At 42.6% G+C, this 26335-nt stretch overlaps 1 protein-coding gene across 10 annotated transcripts in view; it reads right to left on the reverse strand.

Annotated features, from left to right (window-relative positions):
• PTPRF (protein tyrosine phosphatase receptor type F) overlaps nucleotides 1-22470 on the reverse strand; it is a 287439-nt gene extending 264969 nt beyond the window's left edge. For 8 of the 10 annotated variants that reach the window (XM_018072223.2, XM_018072217.2, XM_018072222.2 and 5 more), the window contains exons 1-2: nucleotides 22448-22469; nucleotides 21741-21821 (exon numbers count right to left, since the gene is read on the reverse strand). The gene's annotated coding sequence lies outside the window, so the exon portion shown is untranslated. Of the gene's footprint in view, nucleotides 1-21740; nucleotides 21822-22447 lie in introns of all 10 variants that reach the window. The other 2 variants (XM_018072218.2, XM_018072212.2) reach the window with 1 other exon arrangement.
• Between the last annotated feature and the right edge of the window lie 3865 nt (nucleotides 22471-26335).

Here is a 26335-nt window from a genome sequence, read left to right on the forward strand (position 1 = left end):
CAACATTATCCTGCAAACATTTTCTGGACTAATTTTATTCTTAAAATTCCACTAAATCTTTAGTTCTAGTACAACAATTTATACGACTCCATTGGAAAAAAAAACTCTAAACCATCTGAATTTGAGTTTTTCCACCTTCAGAAAAGCCTAAAAATATACAGGTTCTCTCTGATAATCCTGTTCCAACAGAGGTTTTGCCCTAGCAGAACGAGATAAGAAATCAAAACAGTCATCTATCCACTGATGGTGCATAAACACTGTATTTATTAGCACTTCCACATACTGATTTTAGACTAACCTCTTTCTCAACAGTAACAGCACAAATGACCATTTCAAAAATGCTGTCATCCAAATGTCACAAAACAAAAGAGAACAAATTATACTCCTGTGAGACATCTACCTCCCTGTGTCTCCTCTGGCATTTAGAAGCTGGCATGCAAGGAGAATAATCCAGCTCCCGTGACTCATCTCACCCTTCAAAGCCAAGGCAGGCTCTGGGACAGAGCAAGCACAGGAGCTGCACCCGGAGGCCCTGCCAATACTCCCCATCTCTGCAGCCTGCAGCAGTTCCTCCATCTTGCAGAAGAGGATCTAGTCAGCACTCATCTTCCTAATTACACACCAACAATTAGCTGGCATCTCGTTGGACTGTGCATGTCACCTGTTAACAGGGTTCCACGAAAAAGGGCTAAACTGGGATGTGGCAGATGGGGCTATATATCCTGTCCATCTCTGGAGAGCAGATTTGTAATGCAAAACACTGAATTCAAGATGAGACCCATGGATACAAGGAAGCAATCAGAACCAAACTGATTAAACAAGACCCAGGTCTCAGCACAGCATGCAGAATACTAAACAGAAGCAAAGGTACCTCCGAGAGGGAAACAAACCACGCGTCACGCACCGGCTCGATCTTCCCTGAACCGTGTGGCTGCCTCTTCAGAAAAACCAGACTGTTCTCCCCAAAACTCACCAAGGCCAGAAACATCCACATCCCAATCACTCCATCTCAGATACGCACAGACGAGAAACTCGGGTTCCTGAGTTGCCTGTGTTATGACAGGGAAGCCCAGGGTGGGGATGCTGCGATCCACATGGCCAAACACAACCGCGCTCGTTGCAAAGCCCTCCAGTTCAGATCTACAGCGCCCCAAGTCAGACGACCAGACTGGATTATTAGCCCAGCCTCTTACAACCCTGGGCACATGACATTTCATGCAACTACCGCTATCCTGAGCCCAAATCCCATTTGTTTAAAGCAAATCTGGTTTCAGTATGGGAGGAATCTGGACTGATGCCTGGTATTGACATCAGGACACAGAAGGGATGCACTACTTCTTCTCTGCCCTGTCACAAGACTCTGAGAGACATGTGCTTTGCTTCCAGCCCAAGTACTGCCGGCTCCCACACCCAGTCACACCTCCTTGCTCTGCTTTTCACTGCAATATTAAAGAGAGTTTCTAAATACTTGCATTGGGAACTGTGGTTTCCCTTATCAACACTGATCTGGCTTCACAGACCTCCCACTCGTTTTGCTTCATGGGCTAATGGAAGAGGAGAAGAATTAAATAGCCCTCTGAGCTCCTGCAGCCGCTCTCTTATGAATACTCTGCTGACACACACACACATTTCTCAGCAACACCCTTGTTCAAAGAGCCATCAGGAAAACTGTAATTTAGACTTTTAACAGTTCCTCCAGTGAAACACAAAAAACCCCCAACCACCCTTTAAGCTGGTTTTGTTCTGCTTTCTCTCAGCTAAACGCTTACCCCTCGGACAACCTCATACACTATTTTGCCATCTTACAACTCCCTGCTAAGTAAATGATGCCACACAGCCTTACAGAAATAAAGCATATTCTGACATGCACCAAAAAAAATGAACCAACTAAGCTATAAGCAAAGATTGTTTATGTAATGCTTCACAGACACCTTTACGCTGCCTGGGCCTCATCGCCCATTTTGGTTTTTTTAATACCCAACGTTTGGAGAGAAGAAAAAACTTTCAAATGCCAGTACAGTACTTGCCCACTGACTTATCAAAGCACGTACTGCCAAGCTGCTGCACAGCCTGCACATGCCTCAGTGACCGAGTGCTTTCGGAAAATTCTTGCTATGTGCACACATACGCACACAAAAGAGCAATATAATCATCAAAATATTCAGAGACACATTATTCAGAGACACTCAGATGGCCTCTAGAAGCACACTTCTTGATCTCCGTGAACTGACTTTAGATATAAAAAGATGCTGCAGCATCCCTTCTCCTCTCCTCTGAAAATTTCTTCAGGTTTTGGGGGGTTCATTTTTTATTCATTGCCTTCCTCTTAGCCTCACAGAAAGCTTCTGTTATTCCACCAGATTTTATCCCTTTCTGTTTGGCAAATGTTGATTCTCCCCCATCCTCCCACATGTCTCACATGAAACTGCTACTTTTGTGTAACAAAAAAAATAAATAATTGCGTACCTTTATCTTACCCCAAAATCTGCTCTTTCAACATCAGCTCTGCCTGGCCATTAGAGTTCAGTGTCTAACTGAACCAAAGAAACTGCACCCCATTGTCCCTCTCGAGCCAAGGGGCAGCAGATCCCACTCCCACAGGCTGTGCTGGCGCTGAGAGCACAGCAGAGCCCGAGCTCCAAAGGCAGGGAGCGATGGCCTCGTCCCCCTTGTGCTCCCCCTCAAAACGCACACCAGTGCTCCCACACCACATATAGAATTTGAGACTGATGCCCCTACTAGCTCTTGGCTGATGGGATTGTATACTCATATAATAACGTAGGTCTAAAATAATTAAGAGTCTTCCCCTGCATCTAATGAAAGGGAAAGCGAAGGAAGACCTGCAAACACCAATGCCCAATCTCTTTTTCAGGGGGATGGAGCAATAGTGTGAAAATGATGGGTAATGGTGGTGATACCTTTGCTCCACAGGCTTCTCCCAAGTAAGACATCACGCCTTTGTGCCAGGCACTGCCTCAACCCTCCAACCCCAACCAAGACAAAATTAAAAAAAAAAAAAAAAAAATAGTTTTTTTTGTTACTCTTTCATTAAGATGTTCTTTAATCCTGAACACACTGCTCCACTTCTCCATTCTGGAGCTCTGCCACCTGTAAACAAGAGTCAGGACCTGTACTTTGCAATGCAAGTTCAGATCTTTGGATGGGAGGTAAAAAACAAAGTAATATTAGAGAGTACAGCATGATCTCTCTCATATAAACAACTTAAAAATCACCATTTAATGATAAATCTCACCATCAGGAGCATCAAGTGCAGCATGACTGTGCCAAGGGAGTGGGGAGTTGATGCAGAAAAGGTGTCTTTTCTTTCTTGAAATTTTTAATAAAAATGTAGCAACGAGACTAATTTATTTCTGATAGGAAATCTGCAGAAAAAAATGATTGCTGTTACTATATCCAGGTCCTTTTCAAATGTATGAGTCTAGTCATTTGAGATTCAGCACAGATCTACTCTTGAAGTTAAAGAAGCATGTCCCTCCTTCTTCTTCAAGAGAGGGCACAATCAGCCAGCTGCCATTTAATATGAACAAACATGATTTCAGCATTATTCATCACTCCAATTTTGATAATGGAAAGTATTCTTCAAACTAAAAAAGTTTAAAAGTCTAACTACCTCCCATTATTTTCCAGTCCTCTAGAAGAAATTAAGTTGATGTCCTCCAAGAGATTTAATGGACAACAGACTCTGCCCACCTCCAAATACCAAGGCACTGTTCCTGTAATAACCAGTTGTCTCCTTGGATAACACTGACAGCAAAATGTAAATCCAGCCACCAGTAAGTGCACTTTCTGGAAAAAATAACTTCAAGATCTCTTTAAGTTGAAAATTTTATCAATCACAAGCCTTCACTGCAGAGCTATATATCCATCTGTTTTGAGGTTACTCCCTTTAACACTTCAAATATTTTGAACAAAAATGTAGAGTTCATCCATAAAAGCTTTAAGTAATAATATCACTGGAAAGTCACTGAGAACACAACTGAAAGCCAACTGCCCAATATCTACAAAGGGGGAAAAAAAGAACTTTTTTTTTGAGACCTGACTTCATAGTCCCAAAACTCTTAAGTAAAATAGGTCAGTATTAGTATTGATACCTTTCAAAGTTTTGTAATTGTGTGCTTTCACATAGTTTATTTTTTACTTCAATACTTTCAAAAACCATAACAAGTTCTTTCAAAAGAAGCAGAGGACTCTTGCACATCAACAGGGATAACTGCTACGCAGGGCCCATACTCTAAGTTTTCATAACAGTCTCTAGTGTAACAGTATATATTCATCTCTTGTAATCAAGGCAGTAATTTGCTAAGCACATCTTTCAGCAACACTCATGGGTTAAGCAGTCACAGTGCCCAAGTCCAGTTACCTCCCCAGCTGCGTCAATGGTTTTGTGCAGTGAATTGGATCAGGAAACCAGTCCAAGTCAAAAATAAACAAGAGGGGGGGAAAAGAACACAATTCTCTTTAACCTGAGGCAGACTCCTGATTTATTGCCCTGCTGCTAGTGACAAAACAGGTTTGGACCAAGCAGGAGGAAATGGGCAGAGACTGGTGAAGCCCAGATAGTCTCTGCAAGAAAGGTTCTATCTACACACAGCAGCCCAATTACTGTACAATGTAAGATCTTTACAAAAAAAAAAAAAAAGATTTCAAGGCAGTATTTTGATTTATTTTCTTCTGCAAAACAATCTCCCACCCAGGGTCTACAGTTACATTTCAATAACATCAGAAGAAAAAAAAATCTTAAAACCCACGTCCCTCTGCAGAAAAAAACCTTTAAGGAAAGCACCACCACTCTTCCACAGCCAAAACAGCTCTCCTCCCTCATCATCAACATTTCCAGGAGGTTAAAGCCTTCGCCAGCTTTTCAGAGGGAGAATCTTCTGGTTAGTGTTGTGTTTCAGCAAACCACTTTCTATTCCTCTTTTGGATCAGAGTCACTACCATGTGCTTCCTTCACCTTTTATGAGAGACTGACTGATTAAGGAGACTGCAGATTTCAGAATTTACAGCTCACCTGGACCAAGTTCATTCAAGCAGCACAGCTACACCTGATCAAGATCTATTAATGAGGACAGCCCCTCTTTGAAAACATACCTTCAAGGATTTGTCTCCTTTCTCAGCCAGACCAGAGACTGTGTCTCTGCCCTGTCCTTTGACCCAGGAATCAGTGCGGAGGCGAGACAGGACCTGTAATTCCCTAACAACTGGGGACAACCATGGAGAAGAGCATTATATGGATTATATTCTTGAAACTTCTTTAAACATTTTCCCATTTATTCTGGGAAACAGTTCAGAGCAAACTGTTTATCAGCAAACTCTGACAAGAATAATATGAGGGGGCACATACTTCACACCCGGTCCTTAGATGATGCTTCCTGGAGAACAAGTGTTCAAGGGAATAAGGCTGCAATCTACCAAAATGTTCATAATTAGGGCTCCCATCCCACTTCTCAGAGCCTACAAATTACTGGTCAACATGCAAAACCAAAAAAACAAAAAATTTTTTTTTTAAACTAAGTAACTTGGAGAATATTGTTTCTCTCTTCCTTTCTCTCTTCTTTCTGTGATTAAACAGAAGGATCAGAGGCTCAGATTTCAACAGCAGATGCTTTATTTTAAAGCCTTGGTCCTTCCTGGCCCAAAACTTTGACATTTCACAAGATTGCCTTATTGATCAAAACAAGAATAGGTATCCCAGGTAACTTTTGTTTTGAAATAACAAGATTGTAATCTGACTTGCAACATACTGGTTATTCCCATATCACCAATGACTACAGTCTTTTATTATCAGCTTCTGAAATCCTCTTTGTACAATCTGGTTCTCCAGCATCATGTGATCTGCGCTCACAGCGGCACCGAAGTGTCTCCTCTAGAAATTCTATTCCCAGTTCAGAACTGTCGCAATGTATTTAAAAACTATACAAGGAAAAGAAAACAAGCTGCACTGTACAGCTTCCCTGCACTATGTAATTGACTTTGTAATTTCCATAAACCCCAGTGAGAAGTTACCAGTTTGTCAATCTATACTCTTCCACACACCAGATTTTGGGAAAATGCTTTGAAAAGGCTGATTTACTAATGCTGCCCTAGGTACCACTTCAGTAGCAGATGCCATCTAGCCCAAGAGAATCATCTCATTTAAAAGAGCAAAACACAGCTACAAAGCTAGTCTAAATTTGGATCCACCACCAAGGAACGAACATTTATGAGGACATGGGAACGGTCTCTGTTACCAGTACAGATGCGACCCAAATATCTCATCTACACCAATGTGAGGTGCTACTAGGTACAAAATAAAATCTTGAATTATGGATATACACAGGGCCTACTATATCTTCACACGATTGCTAGAAACTCCATTAAGGTCATAAATACAGTGATATCTGACAAGAAGCTCAACAGAAGGATAGATATTCTCTCCCACTAGGAGAAAATGCTCTTAACAACTACCTGTGGGATTATGAAAATAGGCTACTTAAGTATCTGCTGCTATTAGTGATATTGTACTGCCTGCCAGATCTGCAAGAGTTTTCATTTTGAATGCGCGCTTGGAATGCTTTGTCTTTTATCAAGGGAATATAAACGCTAATCTTTGGGGAGGACAAACAAAGCAATTTACCCAGCACAGACAATGGCCGCACTCACTACCCCGAGAGGAGCATTAGTGACTTGTGGTGTCAGCACGTTATGGGACAGACAGTCATTAAATCATTTCACTTGTCACTTGTGAGTGCAAGTGGCACGGACAGGGGTGTCTGAACACAAAGACATCTCCAACCCAAGGACCTCACCAACCACACAAAGCAAAGCAAGAGAGATTAAGTGCCGTGGGAAGCACTGAAGGAATCCTGCAAACACCACTGCTGAAAGCGTTCAAAGAAAGAAAATTCTGCCTATCACATGTGATTCTTTTCCCTGAAATTACAGTTTTTTCTTGCATTTGCACACTAATTTGGCTGTCTTTTTCCTTTACCTGCTATATGCAACTGTGTATGGAATTTACCATTTTTCTCACTCTTTCACCCCTGCCATGTCACTGTCATAAAGCTCACTCTTCATACCAAAAATACTTTATACAACCTTGTTGGGATCACATGAAAACTTTGAGGACCATCAGTATCATAAAGGAGGACAAGAAGCATCCACTAAACCCAAAATTACAGACTGCATCTTAGGTTTCTAGAAAATAAAGGTTTGAGTGATTAACACATAATTATTTCTAAAATTAAATAATTACAGAGAAACAGGGCTGCTTAGAGAAACCAAGAACTCCATGCTACCAAAAATTAGAGGTAATTACAATGTGTATGTAAAGGGCACAGCATTCTGAGTATTAAATCACCTTTAATTATGTTTTCTGGATTTGTAACACTGACATTTCAATTCCTAACGCTACAGTGATACACCACGTTAAATCAAATACGCCAACAACTCTATTCTGAATCACCTTGAAGGCTTGCAAAACAGAGCTGTGTTTGAACACATTTATCTTTTCCCTTACACTCTTTCAGCTATTGAGCGAGACCACAATGTATACTTCTAGAGTCATAATTGGTCACCAAAGCAACAGCTTGGATGCCAAAAAGCAGGATTTCAACTCGACTGTGCAGGGTGGTGGGGAGAGAAAGGTGATCACAATACCTCCATTGTAGCCTTGATCCTGCGACTCAGACCCTCAGCAAACCAAGAGTCGTTCACACACTGAATCCAAAATGAATAACCGGGAGAGGACTGAAAACAAGACTTTTGTTTTCCCTTAACTTCTGTTCCTCGTACTAATGGCCTTTAAAGGGTCTGGGCATTAATCTTAGGCAGTAACAAGGGAGAAGGAGGAAGGTCCCTGGCTAGATTTTCTTGTCTCTAAATGAACCAAAAAAAAAATACAATTAAAAAGAAAGTATTTCCTCTTTAGTAAATTCTCTTGAAGCTGTCAGTTTTCTTTTTGTTACTAACCCTTAGAAAAGGAGGTTTGCACTGTGGTTAGTGGACAGCACTGACAGTAGATTTCGAGTTCCTTGATCACGAGTAAAAACCAGACATTTACACACCAGAGACCTTTCTCATGTTGTCAGCAAACCATGGCTGTATGCGTGGTGAAAAAATACCCACTTCTCATAATTTTATTGCTTAACCTCTTATAAAGAGCTTAGATTTCTTTCCAGCTAATATTCTGCTATAAGAGGACTGAGGAGGAGTATCTGTTTTCAACTCTTTTCCCTCTACTTACTGAAGCCCTTTTCCTCTAAGGCAGCTGTTTATCAGGTTTCACAATCCAGCTAAAAGAGACTAAATTAAGACATTTCCTCTGCTTGCCTTCTTTCTTTAAAAGGTGTTACTTTACTCCCTTTGCAGTTTGTGGTTCAAGCACTGCAGCTGTCAAATAAATATATATTTATGCACATACACTCACTGTTAGAAATATTTATGTTAATTCAATTGTGACACAGAAATCCTGTCCCAAGTAGACCACAGGTCACTAGGTTCAGCTGTTGCAGAGCTGGCAAGCCCAGGGCTGAGGATGGGGAATATTTCACCAGCACTTCTTCTGTGTGCCCACCCCACCTAAGCTCCAGCACACGTGGACCACTGCAGTGCCTGAGCAGCAGTGAGCACCCTTCTCCACCAAACCCATTCATATGCTCTGCTAGGGAGCAAGGAGGGATGAAGGGAGATAGCACTGCCAGGGCAAGACATCTCTCCAGGCAGAGGTCAGCAAGCTGGGCACGGAGAGAGACAAGGCCAGCAGGGCAGGATGGGGAGATGGTCCTGGATGCCCACCAGGGGCAGCGAGGACCTGCCAACACCAGGGCCCTGCTGGCAGTTTTCACTGCTTTCCTATGGATCCCAGGCTGATGGCACAGCTTTGTGAAAGGCATCTAGCACACAAGGTGTTTGCACGCCCAAAACCTCCTAGCAGGCTCCAGCTGCTCCTACCAAACCTGCCACTGCCACACGTCAGACATTTCCTGTTTCCCAGCCATAAGAAGGTGGCTGCAGAAGCACAGCAGACACAGCACATCGAACGCTGGAGCAGCAAAAAGCTCCTGCTGTAACATTTCAAAGCCACAGAGTTAAGAAAGATGGTCTGTCACGAAGTGACCAGCATTAACTCTGACCACCCCACAAACTTCAGGCGTTAAGGAACAATGCAAAGAATTAAAAGTCAACCTTGAAGGATTTCAGAAGCGAATTGCCCACAGTTTTGCTTTTCTGAGGTTTTTACAGTTGGATACATGTTGAAAGCACACTGCTTTACCAGCAGAGCAAGACAAAGCAAAGCCTATTAACTATCTCCATAACAAGTCTGCAAGAGTCTTGGCATGCACTGTAAGCAAAAGGCAGGCCAAGCCATGATTTCTCAGTTTTCACTCTGTAATGACCTGAAAAAGATGAGAGTTTTACCTACATAGATAAGAAAACAGGCCATTACCTCACTCATATGAGTAACGCTTAATTAAAGGTTTGATTTGACCTAGTCATAGCTGCACTGGAGAAAGGCATCTTGACATCAGTAATAACAAAACAGTTAACACCAGCACTCGCTGAAACATTTCATCTGTGTCTGCCACCCCTGAATGTCTGCAAACAGAATGGGTTTATTGTTTTTAAATACACATAGGCACGCATTTCTTAATTATACTTTAAACCAAGAACAAAGGTCCCATATATGCTCTTAGCACACGGCAGACATCCAGTCACTGTATGTTCTGTAAACAACTCCCATCACTTCGACTGTTACCAGTAGACCTTTAGACTTCTGCATCTCTTGGCCCCTTTCATATTGAAAAAACATCATTAAACCAGATTAAAACTGCTATTCCAGTCAGACTGCTTATCTAATGCTTGAAGAAAATGTGTACCTGCAATGCTCTCCTTCAAAACAAATGAGAAAATCAACTGTTACTTCAGATTCTTCATCTTAGAAAAAAAATATTCTCTCTAATGAGACTACTAAATCTAAACTCTCTTCTATTAAAACTATGTATTTGCATAATCACAAACCTGTCTCAAGGAAACGTTTTTAGGATGGATAAACACAGCACTCATACATGTTCATATAGGCTGAATTAGATTCAATAACTTTAATAAGAAAAAAGTGTACATGTAGTACAGTTTTACGATTAGCATCTGCTTTATGTCTTTTTTTTTTTAATAAGATGACATTCAAGCTATATGCATGTATCAGAGCCCTTTATCTTACAATGCCATTTTCCCCCAGAGCATTCATATTTCACTTCTATAAAATATCAGCACACAAGGGCTCGGAACCGGCTTTACCTGCAACAGAGACAACTCCCAGACTATCAATTTATAAAAGCACTGGAAAAGCGGTAAGAACAATATTGACAGATGGGCTCTCCTGCACTTTCCCTGAAAAAGCCTCGGTTCTGGAACCACCCTTCCCACAAATTAGTCTTTGGGGAATTGATGGATAACAATACATTTCAGTCTTTCAGACTTCAACAAAGTGGGCACAGATTATTTCAGGTTTTGGGGTGGGTTTTTTGTTTCCCACAGCCCCCTTCCCCTGTAGTAAATTCAACTTTGAACCGTACTTTCAGGAAAAGATAAACTTAGCCATCAACACGATTCACTTTTTTCTCCAGAATTTCAGTAACTTGGAGGTTTTACTCAATGTATTAGATGTCCAGAGCTCTTTCCAGAACTCTGAAGCTACAACCCAGGGGCAACACTCATCCAAAACCGGCACTTGGGGTGTTTGGTCACTGAAGCTTTGGCAAGTCTGGGGACCACAGCATCGCCAAACCTACATTTTTTTTTGGTTTAAATCACTTTCATTTAATTTGTACTCCCTCTGTATATCTGAAAAAACAGATGATACCTTCAGGTCTTCTTGCAAAAAAGCCCTACTGTAGGCAATACAAACTTAAGGACAAAAGGGCAACAATAAAATACCAACTCACTTCAACAGGACTTTACCTGTCCTACTTATAGTTCCCAGGAGGAAGCCAGGGATATACTTGGGGAACTGAGCCATCCACTCCCACCTTATCTATGGACTGTGATTTTAACCTTGAGCCTATATTTAAATTGAGGACTTGTATTAAACAGCAGTGGGCACTCCCAACCTCAGGACATCAGTGTCCTCGGCAGCAGAAGGCACAGCACGTCCGTTGTCATTACCAGGTGTGCCTTAATTACTGCTATTACCGGCAGCCAGGGAAGGGCTGCAAGGCAGCTACTCTTCAAAGAGAAAAGGCAGCACAGGGCAGCATAGATCATTTCAGCAACTGTAAATACTTTGCCATCTGCAGAGTCACTGGAATTAAACAACAGTTTTGAAAATGCTCATTTATCCCTCCCTGTCCACACCGCGCACACAGGCGCACCTATGCTGACCATATCACCGTGGTATCCTCAGCTTCTCCATACCTGTGGTCTGATCCACAGGCCACACAAAGTAAATACAAAGAAAGGTAAGCAGTGGCACACTCAACGGGTGGAGCACACAGCCCACAAACAAACAATACTTCAACCAACTGTTATTTTTATCCGAACGTAAACAGAAGCACACAAAGTACATCTCCTGCCTTGCTCTTGCTGTAAGACTACAAGAAGAGAATTATTTAGTGTGGCAAAGGAAAATAAATTTCTTAAGAGCCGAGCTGAAGATCCAAGCCCCACACAGAAGGTGAGCTGAAGCTCACCGCAGTGTAAGGCACCCAGCCGTGCCAAGGGCTCCCGTGGATACAACAATTCCTGATCAATTAGGCCGTTGTCTAATGGATACAGCTGCCAGCGTCTGCTCCGATGCCAGGAAGCAGCAGAGGGCTTGGAATCAACACTGGATTTCTAGGCAGTGCTTAAGGACTGCACTGAAAATGCATATGGCCTTCAAAAAAATGTATATGCATTTCTGAAGAAGTCTGAAGTATGGTACCGGGACCAAGAAATTCAGTGGGAAGAGGTCAGGGCAATTCAGCATTCTGGAAAAATCCCACTTGGGTCTCTGTCCTGGCAGTGGAGCAACAGGCAGCAATGACAGGTGCTGTCAGCCAGTCCAGGAGGTACAGGAAGACCCTGCTCTATCCCATGCTTGGGGGCAGCAGGAATTTGCAGCCAGCAGGGGCTGGGGATGAAGGTACCATGGCCAAGGTAGCTCCAGCGATATCCAGAGGGGTGACAGCTCCTGGACCATCAAAGGGGAGCCTCGCTCTTGCCGCCAAAATGAGCATGTGTTGGAAAACTGAGATGCAGAGACTCTCCTGTTCCTGAACAGGGATCATGGGTTTCTCTCTTCACTGGACTCATGGCTTGCTCTGATCTAATTCTGCTTTTTAAAGGACAGTGAAAACTCCCAACTTCCAAACAAGTTTAACAGATCCTCTGTGCCTCAAAGTAGGTGGTTAAGCTACAAAAAATTACTCATTCCCTACAGTTACTGGCCATTGCCATTCCTGTAACAGCAGGATACCCATCTAACACATACAGACCTCAGTGTGCACTAATTTAATCTGCAGGTCCCTCCGCCTCTGGATAAAGGGCCAACTTTAACCCTGTGCTGCTGCTGGAGGGACATGAAAGGCTCCGGAGGAGTAATGGAAAGAACTTGTTTATCCACCCGAAAGCACCCATAATTAGGAAGTGATGGATGTTGCTAGTAAAAGTGAGTGATGTTTTTCAGGAGCTCTCTCATCTGTAACAGCACTGTTTTCAGATAAAATAACCCTTAGTGTCGGGCAGTGTCAGGAGTGTCTACAGCCAATCAGTCACTCTGCTATCCAGAAAACAATATGACGTTTTCGTCATAATATCTGTGGCATACGTTGTATCAGCCCTTCTTCACTGTCTCACCAGTCAGGGTCTCCACCCCAGCAAAGCCGATAACTGGTGTTCCTGAGATAAACAGGTAAGTCGAGACTTCCAAAAACCTCAATCCCACTGCATGTGTAACAGAACTCCTTTTGAACAAAACACCTTTTACAAGAGCATAAAATCATATGTGCCATCTGGAGTTAATGACTCCCAAGTAAAACTCAGGAGAAAGCCCCGCTCGCCACTCCAGCACGCTGGACTGCAAAGCGGAACCACCACAAGGAACAGCTTGGTAGAAAGTCAACAAGATAAGCAGGATCATTTCCAACTCGGACACCATAAAATTTCACACTGTAACAACTTCATTTACAAGACTCTGACAAACATTAAACGAGGAGAACAAATACCTAACACAATTAACTGAGATTACACATATGGCCTGAAGTCTCTGTGCCACAGTGCAAGTGCCAATAGAGACTGTCCCAAGAGGGAGGATGGGGCAGGTTGGTAACTATGTGACCTTACAGACTGTCACAGCTACCACGGGTAGTAACCCCTTGATTACTGTGGCTCTGAACAAGGTGGCCTTGTCAGCTTTATGGCACCGCTTCAAAATCGAAACAAAACAAAAAACCCCATCAGCATGATTAAGGAAATGGGACAGATGAGCAAGACAGACCAATACCCTTTGGGAACGTTTCCTGTGGTCACCTGTCAAGCAGCCTGGCTGTGTTTTTAACTGATTAAATCAGACCTCGACAGAAACCTTAGTGTCAATTTCTCCATGTTCTAATAAGTGCATTGAATTCTTTCTAAGGTTCATGCACCAGACCACCCCTCCGACAACAACACTGTCCCCTTCTAAGAAGTCACCTTACAAAACTTGATGGAGCTTGAGAGTTAACATCTCATTACCTAAGACCCGTTCTTGACCTTTAAACACAGCCAATGTATATTAATATTTAACCACTGCATGTTAGAGATTACATATCACTATTACAAGCTCATAGCTATTACTTCTGCAAAACACTAAGAAAAAATAGATGCTGATGTCACTGATCACATGCTTTCTATTTATTGTGATGGGAAATAATCAGCTTCTCTGATTAGGTACATGTTTATTATATTACAAGGCAACAATCTCCTTCAAGCACCCAATCCAATCCAATCCAATCCACGTGCTTGACGCAAAGGTTTCTTAAAGGCTATGAATTTAAACACCTGTGTCCTAGAAAACATGCTGGTGCTTCTAACAAAGCAAATGCTAAAGCACTGAAGAAATTTAAACATTTGATTACGCTGCTTCCTCTTGAAGTCTGATTGAGAAAACAAATGCTTTTATGTTATTAAGAGACACTACTCAAAGGGAAGCAATCCCAGTAATTCCTGGTCCTTCTGAACCATTAATTAACATTACCTGGAGGAGCACTGCCACTCACACCTGGGACACCTGTAATTCAAAAATTTCATCCTCTACAGATAAGGAGGATGGAAATAGCTTATTAAAACTCTGAATAAAGCATGTGGGAAGGGACCTCAGGGCTTACTCTGAAGTCAGACCACGCTGTTCAGAGCCTTGCCAAGTTGACTTTTGAGTACTTCCTAAAATGGAAGCACCACAAGCTCTCTAGGCTCTTCAGTGCTCTTCCATGCTGAAGTTGAGCTTTTAGAATTTTCCTTGCTGCATCCTGGGCACTTTCCCCCTTTTCCCTTACCTGTACTCCCCACAGAGTAGTTGGACACTGCCATCACCTCATCCACCTTCCGGGGATGGGTGACTGTGCTCAGGACCTCTCTCCCCCAGACACCTCCTGCTCCAGTCCTCAGCCTGATTCACCCCAGGTTTTGGCACCTTCTTTGACTTGCCTATGCCTTTCTCCTGTGGGATTCAAGTTACAGCTTTCCCATAAACTAGGAGAATCTCTTATCCATCCCCTGGTTGAGACAGCAACTGAGCACTCATCTCCTCATCCACAGGCTGGTTGGATCCAGCTCCAACAACATCCTCAGCCACATCCAGGGATGCCCCCAAGCCGACCCACACTCCCCAATGTCCCAATCCTTGCATCTGGACACAGTGCCATGTCTGGGGCCTCAGCAGCACTGACAGCAACAGAACCATTACCTTTAATTACTGTCCTCTGCGTACGCTCCAGATGGAGCTCGTCCTCTCTGCCACTGTCAGCTGGTGCACAGGTGGTGACCCAGAGCTCGTCCCAAAGTGCTCTGCCACGGCTGTGCAGCCCTGCCACGTCCTCACCACTTTGTGTTTCCCCATTTCAGCTCAGTAAGCGACACACTGCAGATTTCCACATGCCTTTTCAATCCACTGTAGCCATTTAATTCTGAACTATGCTTCACAGTGCTTGAGCCCCTCTCAGTTTTGGGCTTACTTGCAGATTTAGTTAGTATTCCCTTGTCCACACCAGTAAAGAGAACAGCAAATAAAGCTCAGCCCAAGACAAACATGGGTGTATTCAGTCAATTCCTCATGCCATCTCCTTTCTTCCCCATTTTCAAAGCAAGTTACAGGTAACTACTCTTCAAACACAGTCCTTAAACTGTTTAATTATATTTACCATATAATTAAATACATATATTTTTGTATTCCACAGAAATGCCACATGAGGTTATGTCCAAAGTTACTGAAGTCAAGGCACATCATCAGAGGTACTGCTGCCCCCCTTCATCCTTATCATCTTCTAATCCTCCAGATTCCTGGAAACTGATTAAAAATTTTGTTCCAATTCCCTAAGCATTGCAGTTAGACTGACTAATCTATAACTCCCTGGATCTCCCTTTTTCAAACGGAGGTAATGTCTTTGCCCTTTTCAGTCCTCCAGGACCTCTCTTGCCCTTCCCAATTTCTAAAAGATAATTGTAAATGGTTCAAAGGTTGCTTGGCTAGTGCTGATGTACTCTAGGGCAAATTTCATCAGGCTCTGCCTATTTGAATACACCTATCTTATCTCCTTTTTCTGATCTATCCTTTTTTCTTCTCTGCACTTTACTCCTATCACCTCGTTTAAATTAATTTTAATTAACGTGAAGACACGCTCAAGCAATACAATAGCTACATGATATCCATTTAAGTATTTTACCTTTCAGCTGTAATGTTAGCAAAAAAAACAACTCTAGACTATTCACATACCATGACTGGCTTTTTAGAGATGCAGAAGAACATTTAGAAAGATTGGTCTAAGCCAGGTTGAAGACTGTATATGGCTTAGACCAATCCTCAGCTGAAATGTCTGAAGGGAAAACAATAAGAAATACAATAAACTCTTTGTCTGCGAAGGAAGATTTAAAGAATAATTTTAACTGCATTTTAGAAGGGACTCTTTTGTTGACTAAACTGGCCTGGTTTGGTTTTAAAAATTAAAAAAAAAAAAAAAAAAAAAAAAAAAAAAAAAAAAAAAAAAAAAGCCAACACTTCCCCAGCAGATAAAGTGTTTGATAATCAAATGCACAATTTCCTGCAGATTGCCTGTTATCTAGCACTGATCATTGCCAAGGGTAGGGTACCAAATTAGACTGACCACTGGTCCAAACCAGCACAGCAAGTCCCACTCCTCCCTGAACACTGACAAGTATCTCAAAGCACATTACAATTTTTAGGCATCCACCTGTTCTAGCTATAATTTACCTTTCATCAACTGGAAATTACCATCCTTGTAGCTGAGACATGGCAAGATACTACGGGAGCATTGCTAGTCTACTTCTATGCAAAGCAAAACAGACAGCCTTAGATCATCTTCTGTGATTTCTATTTTGTTTTTCAGCAAAACAAACCAGACACGGTTGTGTGCTGTTACCACATCTCAGCTGAAGCACAGTAGCTTCTTAAACTGCTTCATTTCCATCCTCAAAGACCCATCAAGTTCTGTTCTGTGATCCCCTAGGCAGAAGATGCAACGTTAATGGAGATTCTGGCTGTCATTCGCAAAAGCAGTTAGTGATTTGAATGCCTCAATTGCTAGTGTACCTAACCTGAAATACTTAAAAAGGTCCAATTTTCAGGAAATGATGAACACTCAAAAACTGCTGGATGGTGGTTCCCACCCCCCTCAATGTATAAATCCAGAATCTATTTTACCTAATGTTTCCACCCAGAAAATCTTTTGCAAGACTAAAACCCTAGTACTAGTCAAAAGAATTGGGAAAATAGTTTTCTTTTGCTAGCTGTGATGAAAATGCAACAAATCCATGCATTCTCCCAGTTTCACAAAATACAGCAGCCTCCTCTTGAACATGGATTTGTGAGTATTTTCTTCCAGAGTGATACACTGAAAACTCTCCTTTACAAAATACTATTATCAGCTTTCAGTGAAACCTACTTTACTGGACATAATATAAAGCTTGATTTCCAGCACTGTCAGGCCAAAAAACCCACTCAATATTTCCAATCCATGTATTGCTGGTACTTGTCTTTACTACAAATGCCATTAGTTACCACCAGTAATCCCTGTCTTGCTGCCTGCCTCCCCTGAAAAACAGATCATAATTAGCAGAAGCCTTGGATCTCATCCTTGAGTTAATGATGAATAAAACCAAGGTACGAACAGAGAGAACAGTCAGAACAGTGAAATACTGGTAGTCTCTGCTGCTGTTCCTTACTCCACTAGTGGAACAATTCAGACTCTATTTTAGTCAGAGGAGTTTGGTGTCATGCAATTGTTCAGTCACAGTTCAGCAAACCTCATTATTTCAGGCCTCTTTAGAAATGCAGAGTTTTGCCCGCGAGTACATGGGATGTGCATCCGCTCGGTGTGGCACTCTGCCCCAGGAACAGCACAGCTGGTGCCTGTGAGGGGCACAGCCCCAGGAGCTGGCACGGGCACCAAGAACCCCAGCACAGTCACAACTGCCTGCTTTTTAATCCGTCACCCTGCTGGGCTCTACTTCAAACCCAGAGTCTAACCAATACTGGCTGGTTTCAGCCAAGCCTATGCTGATAGCAGATAGAACGAAACCAAGTTAATTAGAGTTAAATGTAGCCTCAAAGGAGATCTCAGTACCAAAACTCCTTATGCACATTAACTTATACAGCATGTATTTTTAATGAGTTCAGCACTTGTCTCGAGTTTAGGAAACACACACATGGGGTGGCAGCTATTCAAAGCCGTTGCGCCAGAGCATGAGCAAGTGCTGACTCCGTGGGATGACAAGGTTATGCTGCCAGTTATGGTGATTCTACCTTTATTGCATAACCCTCAGACAACTAAATTAATTAAACAGGTAAAGTGACAGCACAAAAGCCACCTACCAACATACTGATCATATAATAGAAAAGGAAATGAAAAAGACCAGAGGGCTAAAAGTTTACGTTCAATTTTACAAATATGGTTAAATCTTGTAACATCTCCAGCATCTGCTGATCCTCTTTTTCATAAATAAACTTTTGAAAATATATATTTCAGTAGACAGCTAAAGCAAACACCTTCAAAGCAGAAGGGAGTTTTACAAGTGTGAATTTGGAGCTTTAAACCCCACCCTTCCCTCTCCACATACATTCTCCAACACACACCATGTGAAGCCAGGTAAATGGCCAGCAGTCATGCCCTTTGGGCTCCAATATATTGAAACAACCCACTTATTTGTGAGATAAAAGGACCTGCAATGACTCTTAAGTCAGAAAAATATATTTAGCCATATATAAATAAGGCTGAGCTATGCCAATAAATTCTGTCAATGCCCTTTTGAGCCCGTCATTTAAGTACAACCAGAAAATACTGCTCACTGGATTACAGTGAAAAGTAATGGGTGACTTACTGCTTTGCTTTAAGTATTAGTATGTTCAAGCCAATGTGGCATTAACACACAATCAAACCACTTTGAAACACATGAGCTTTGTGCCAACGTTTTGTAGAAATACATAACCTCTGTTACAGAAAACACCCCTTAAGGCAGAACATGGTATCGCAACACATTTTCCACAATGTATAAAAATTAAAGAATAAAAATGTTTAAAGCATTTAAGAGGACAGTGTGACACACTGACAAGTCAGAATGAAAAAAAACCTAATCATGCAGAAGTCTCAGTTTTAACTGCGATTCCAGTGATAACATTGCTTGTATAAAAATCCCCCAAATCATGATCATGTAGATAGACAGTACTTCCCTAGCAATTGCCAGTTCAAATGAAAAATCCTAACTTTTTCTTTTAATATTTTCAAGCAGTATTCCCTTTAATAAATTTATTAACCTCATTTATTGACCTCAAAATGCAACTATACAACAATTCTAATTTAAACAAATGACAAAAGATTGCTTCAGAATGCTCTGCTGTCTCAAAACTCCTGAAAACTTAATCTGTGTTCTGCTAATTTAGGTTACAATTTATCTTCAGGGGTTCTCCTGTAACATCATTCCTTGATGCTTTAGATTTAGCCTGACGTGATTGAAAAGGCTTCCTTTTCTTTCTTCTCTCATTCATCTGAAGAGCAGAAGTACACCTTGTTCCCAAGCTCCCCTGTCCCCTCCCCCCAGATCAGACAGACTTTATTAAGGAAATTATCTTAAAAGAAAACCCTACAGATAAACTATGACCTAGATCAGGGAGATGCTGCCCAATTTATGTTCAAAAAAGTTGATTTACTTTAAAAGATGTTATCGCATGTCACTCAAACTGTACTTTCAGCCACGGTTTTTATGGACTGAGTCTGTCATCTTTTATTTCCTAAAACCTGAGTTTACTTTAAGAATGACAGAAGACCTTCTCAGGGTCAGCTGAAAGCATTCATAACTGCACACACCAGAAAGGAAGCGCTATAAAACCGAGAAGCCCTCAAGGACCACTGTTTTGCTGAGGAGCAGCATGACCAAGCTGCCGCCTCAGCTCCTGTGCAATGTCACTGCTCTTGGTTCAGTTCTGTCACCATCCAAGGGGGGTGGCTGTCTCCAGCCTGACACTGCTCTAATACGCTTCTGAACGCAATATAAAACAAAGTGCAGATGATTAGTTCAGAAATGTCACCCCAAAGATGACAGGGATGCTGCTGTAATTCAGATACTGTCCAGGTTTGCACTTCACTGAGTCAGCCCGTCACTGGGATGCACTCAGCCCTGCTGTCCAGTGCCAGCCTGGCTTCCTGCTGACAACTTCATGGAACAGGTGAGTCTGCAGCGAGTGTGGGAACTGGTGGGGAACAGGGGATCTGACCCATCTGTACCACTATGTACTCAGGACCTGTTCATCTCCCAAATCCTGAGCTGTGGGAAAAGGGGATGCAGTATTCCAGCTCTCTTCTTCAGTGGGCATAGCAGCCCAGAGCCTTCCTGCTCACACTCCTGCCTGCCCCCAAATGCAATCCTGCCAACCCCAGGCTCACCTGTGAGGAAAACCAAGCATGCCATATGCCACACCAGCACCTCCTTTCCTGGCCTGCTGCTTCAGTGAAACACGAGGTTTCTGAAAGCAGCCCTCCCTTCCTGTTGTCTCTGAGTAACCTCTCAGGTGGCACATCCCAAAACCTGAGCACCACCTCCTACTGCACCTGCCACTGCCCAACCCAGCACCGTGGGATGGCAGGATCTATCCCACAAGGCTTTGAGCCCAAAATCCCAGTAGCAGGCTTTCTCCAATCCTCAGGAGCACATCAGCAATACTTTCAAACACACAAGACATACCTATCAGTCTCCACTTAAATGACAGGAATCATTCCTGGTTTTAGAGAAATGATGTTTGTTTCAAGCATCAGCATCTTAGCTAATGGGTTTTTGCTTCTCCTCTACACTCCACAAATACTGGGCTGAGTAATGCATAGCCTAATTGACTGTTAAGGTCATTGGCCTGCTCTTTAATCTTATTTAGTACACTTTGAGACAGTTCATGAGTCATTAGGGCTTCGTTCTTGAGGACACAAGGACATGTAATATACATTAATAAAGAGCATAAATGTAATCTAATGTGTGTGTTTTATTTTACAGATTGTGAAATTAGAAAGGTGGCATTAAATATTTCTTTGCAATGTTATAACTTTAACAATGCTGATGATTTTAGTATACAATAAGAATATTTGTCAGAGCCTGCTGGTGTATTCCTAACTTATAACATTGCTCTACGTCTAAGAAAATTCTGTAAGTAGTAAAAGTCACACTTTAAATACCAACTTGAAGTGAAAAAAGGGCTCAAGGGAGACCTAACTTAAAAATTCCTTATTTGAAGGGGAAAAGAGAGACATTTTTCAAGCTGTTACTCATTATATTAGATTTTATGATGCAAATTATAATTCAGTGCGCGCATGTGTCAGGAACTTTGCAATACTTTTGAAAGGGATCAGAATCACTAATCAGGCACTGAAATCCAATTTCTGGGAGAATCTGGGAGCTCAAAGCCGAACATTTTCGCTGGTTTGGAAAGATCTTTGAAAAATAAAGTTAAACAGTAATTATACATAACTATACTTGAGAAACTTTACACCTGTCTTGACATGAATCAGATCTTTGCATGGATGATGAAATTCTTGGCATTGCTTTAGGTGATTGGGATGGCATTAGCTTAGGCAGGGTAAGAATTCAACAGCCACAAGCCTAGACAGGTAGGATAAAGGAGTTACTGACTCAAAAGGCATGGCAGCTTATCTGTGGAAGTCTAAACATGTTAATCATTTAACATAAACAGATCTGCTGATATTTTTAGAAAGGCATTTCAACTCATAAGTAACAATGTTAAGAAAAGGACACCAGTAACCCTAATCATATTTTCCACAGGTCCTCTCAGCTCCTTGCAGATTGTTGCTACTAAAACTCGAACTGGGGGAAGGAGGGGAGGAGGAAAGAAAGAAAAAAAGCCAAAGACAGGTAGCTGGGTTTGGTATTAGTACAATAAAGAAGTTGTTGGCAATTAGCCTTTGACTGCTGGCTGTGCTACAGACTCCTGCAACCTTTGTCTCCCTCTGCCTCAGTTCCCAGTCTATAAAACGAAGGTGATAATGTTTCCCTACCTCACAGGAACGTTCTCAGAATAAATCCATAAATGCCTGGGAGACGCTGAGACACCACTGTGACAGAGGCCATAAAAATACCTAGGGGGAAAAAAAAAACCAACAACATAAGAATAAGTGTCATAAGTGACCATAACAGCAGAGATGTTCACAGATTAAATGCAAAACACAGAGGTTTAATCTTCACTTAATGACATGAGTTCTCCATCCTGGGGGAGAAGCAGTTCAGTTAAGCACATATTCCCACTACAACACTTTCAAAGCCATGACAGCAAGGGACAATTTCCCTTTTCCTCCTCGGACTCAACACGATAATCCACCACCAGGTGCAAGTGGGAAAGCTGTTTCCTCTACAGGCCCTCCATGACAAGTATCACATCCAAGAACCCCAATCACAGCAATAGACCCCCACATACTGACAGTGCTCTTCCTCAGCCTCCATATCCAGTGCCTACTGCACAGCTGAGCTCCTCCAATAGTTAAAAAACTTCTTTCAGCCTAACATTTATTCCTGAACAGATTTTATCCATTTGTTTTCATGCCAACATTGATCCAGCAGCTTAAATAGCTTTTCCCTATCTCCGAAGTTTATTTCCCTGACAATAAAAAATGAATTACACCACCTCCCTGTCAGAGCTCATCTGCCCACCCAAACCAAGCAAGTTCTTGGAGTTTGCTCTCAGGTGACTCCCCATCCTCAATATTACCTGCCTCCTCTGTCACCCCACTTCAGCATCTTCTGCCCAGCCCTATCCTTGTGGCTTGCTGGCACCTTGTGACTTCACAAAGGTGTGTTTCTCCAGCACTTCCAACTGGTAACCCCCTCCTTCCAACCCAGCTCAGAGCAAAAGTTTCTCTCCTAATGCCTCCTAAGGTTACGACTCTGCATGCCATCACCATGGAAATAAGTCCCACTTTGACTGTTCTGGGTCTCAAGCTCTTTCTGAAATATATCCTGACCCTTCACAGCTCTGACTGTGCCTCCTACCCGTCTGACCCGCAGTGCTCTGCTCTGTGGTGCCAGGGACATCACAGGGAACATGCACAGTCTCCCCCAAAACATACCTCCTATCTTCAGTGTCAACTCAGCTTAGCAACTGATGGCTTGAGCTCAATTACACCACTAAGTGTTCTTTAACGTGAGCCAAATAACTACATCCCTCAGAAGGATAAGTGATTCAAAATTATGCAAATGCACAGAATGCATTATTTAGCCTTTATCATTTACGAAGTACTCATTTTGCAAACAGTTTCAGCACTCTTACAGAGAGTGTGACAATGCCCTGAAATCCGGGTGTCTGACAGTTGCTGTGTCATGCACTGACCATCATATCCTCGGTGGGAGAGGGAGAGGCTTTGCCCCAGCTCAGAGGTGGGACACGGGGCTGGGACAGCCTGCCCGCCCACTGCCCCCTGTGCTCAGAGGTACCTCCACCTATCCCCTCATACACACCCCTCTCTCATCCCCTCACCAACACAGTTGAGCAGCACAACAAAAATCCCCTCACTTTTTTCCCATTTTTGAGGGGAGAGGGCAGTTCCCTTCCTCCTGGCACAGTGTGTGGAACCAGCTCAGGAGCTGCCCAGACAAGCACTGGAGCTGGTAGGAGGGGAGCAGCACTCCCCCCTTCTGCTGGCAGCCTGCCCCAGATCAGACTGGGATGTATTGGAAACCTCAGCCCAGGGAACCAGAATACACTCACCTTTCCAAGGACTCAGATCCATTTAAAACTGTACTCTAATAACCTTCACAAACAAATATATTATGCAATTTATGTTATGCAGCGTTGACTTCAATGACTCTGTAGCAGTGCTTACACTACTATATTTACTTCTGGCACACACTGGCAGCCTTCACTGCAATCATTCTGAGCGTGTTCCTGTTATAAACCTGGAGGTCTTACCCCGCCAATATCTATGCACAATGCTCCTCAGTATGTTTTCTATGTTTTCCAGAATTTTGACTAAGTTGTTCCTCTTTCTTCTGTCCCTTCAAGCTTCTTCGTCTAGAACATGTCCCACCTTTTTCCCCCTTTCACACAGGCTCCCAGTTTTCTACCCCTGCACCTTTCCCTCAGTATAAGGTCTCCAATTCCCACCTTCAGCTCGTCCCACACCGCATGCACACATCCACTTTGATGCTCATGACCCAGATTAGCATACTAAAGAAGAGAGATTACACATATTTGGCTTCTCCCTTCCCCCACAACTAACAGGATGACCATATTTCAGTACTGGTTCTTTCCACTCTCTTCATCAATCTGCTGTAAGAATGGCAATAGCATCTGAGTGGAATCCATCCAGCAGCAAGAGGTTTGTTAAACCCCAGGACATACTGCATACAGAGAAGGATACTTAAGCTACTTAAAAGACAACCCTTTATTACATGCATAAAAATGCTTGAAATTTCTCTAAGCCAACACTTGAAATTAATAATCTCCTTTAAACATATCAGTCTCTGCTGCTGATTGTTATATTGGTTTTTATGCATTTTTTTTTAATTTATTCTTTAAAAACCCTATAGAATTTCCTGTAGTTCTCACAGACATAGTTGAGGTCATCCATGGTACACACTCATGTATTTCACTATAAACTCCTTTCTCCCAAAAGCATAAGTAGATTTTGCATTTGTATAGTAGGGGCAGTTCAAGTCAACTATTCTCAGCTACACCACAGTGACTCTACTGATAAGAAAAGGAAGGGAAAACAGTCACCAAAAAAAAAAAAAACCAAAACCAACAAAGCACCTCTTCTACATTGGAAATATTAAGACAAAGAGCAAAGAATTTTAAGATGAGGCTAGAAAATACTCTCAGTCATACCAAGCACTGTTTAACATGCAATTTAAGACTTGGAAATCCCTGCCACAAGAGGACCCATGCATGCTAAAGCGATCACTTCAGCTCTGAATTTCTTTGCATGTGTTTGTCTGACACATATTTAAAATTTTACACTGATTCAGTTTTGGATGTCATAGCCAACTTTATAAAACAGATGTTCTGCTTATAGGGGGAGAGGTATTTGCTGCTGAGGATTAAACATTAACAGAACAAAATAATCAGCAATGACGAAAGCGGTGATGGCAGTTCACTGGAGATAACCTCCTCCCTGAAGCACACTGCAGTCTCCATCGCGTTAATTTAGGCTGTTAGAAGCCTCGAGTGACGAAAGAGAGACCATACCAACAGGATTTTAGCACACAACTTCCCCCCCTCCCATAAGTTAAACTCAAAGCCAGGCTGCCGGGAGTAAGTGCTGTGCTGCACGTCCCCTGCAGCACCCTGAGCAAGAGCCCAGCACCTCCAGCTGCACCTGGACACCTCTGCTGCTGAAAGCACGAGCACCACCTGGGTTTTCCCAATTTCCATGTGCCAAGCCCAGAAGAGTATTTTCTGGAAGTCTTCAAGGCTGCTTTTTCAATCCGTGAGACAGTATTTACTGATCAGACGATACCAGTAGCCATGAGCCTTTCATGCAGCATTGACAACAGCAAGGAATTCCTCACCTCTTAGTAAGCTCACACACTGTCTGACGCAGCAAGAGGCACTTCGAGGGGCCAAGAAAAGCCACTACTTATCACAAGAAAATGGCAAATTGTGAAAATCCTGTATTGCAAGGTTAGCTGCCTAGGCACGGCTTTAATAGAGCTCCATAAATACCTCAGTCTAACACTGACAGAGGTTAAAAACCTATTATCTTTCCCAAATGACAGTGTGAACACATGTTCAATCGTACACCCCGCCTCACCAACCTACAAAGTAGATTCTGCTCTTTCAGCTTCCACAAATACAAACCACAGGGAGCTTTTTAAATGAAAGCATTATGAAGATTACATTAGGCAAGTTTGATCTACTGTAAAACACTCGCACACAACATTAAGAGGCAGAACAACCTTTAACACCTGCTTTCTCTTCAAACATAGCTCTATCTCTGAGCATGGCTTGGTTCCTGATGGGATGAAATCTCAAGCTAATTCGTATGGCTTACTCCACCAGCAAAGAACACTTTAAATGTCTGGGACCTAAGTGGCCCACTAATACCAAACTGGTGAGAATATTCTCCCAGAAGCACATACTCCAGAGAGTTGCTCAGCCAGCTGCCACCCCGCAGCACGGATCCACGGGGCAAAGAATGTTTTCACCCCTGGTGTGAAATGTTGTGACACAAGAGGAGGTGCGGCAGCTGGAAAAGGAGTGCGCAATCCGAGCAGTGCTGAAAAGTCATCATCATAAATATTCACAAGCAGGCTGATTTGTTTTCTTACTAATGGCGCATTGTTATTCACAAATATTAATTAGCCTCCAAATACCACCTGTTACTCAGCCCTCCCCTCTGCTGAGTGCCATGGGCTCCCTGGCTGCGGAGGCTTGCAGACCCTCTGTGCTGCTCAGAGATTTAATGATGTTTCAACTTCCACAGCTCACTCAGCTACTGGGAGGAGAGGCAGGGAATAATTACTTACTTACGTCTTTCTCTGCTGACCCCTCTGGAGGATGAAATGAACAGCTTTAATGGTCTCTGAAGGGAGGCTAGTCCACTCCTCCTTAGATGGGAAGGATGACAACTGCACCACTAGGTCTTTGGAGTGGAGAACA

Source organism: Manacus vitellinus, unplaced genomic scaffold, assembly GCF_001715985.3.
Source record: "Manacus vitellinus isolate BGI_N305 unplaced genomic scaffold, ASM171598v3 scaffold_21_pilon, whole genome shotgun sequence".
In the NCBI taxonomy this organism is placed as follows: Eukaryota; Metazoa; Chordata; class Aves; order Passeriformes; family Pipridae; genus Manacus; species Manacus vitellinus.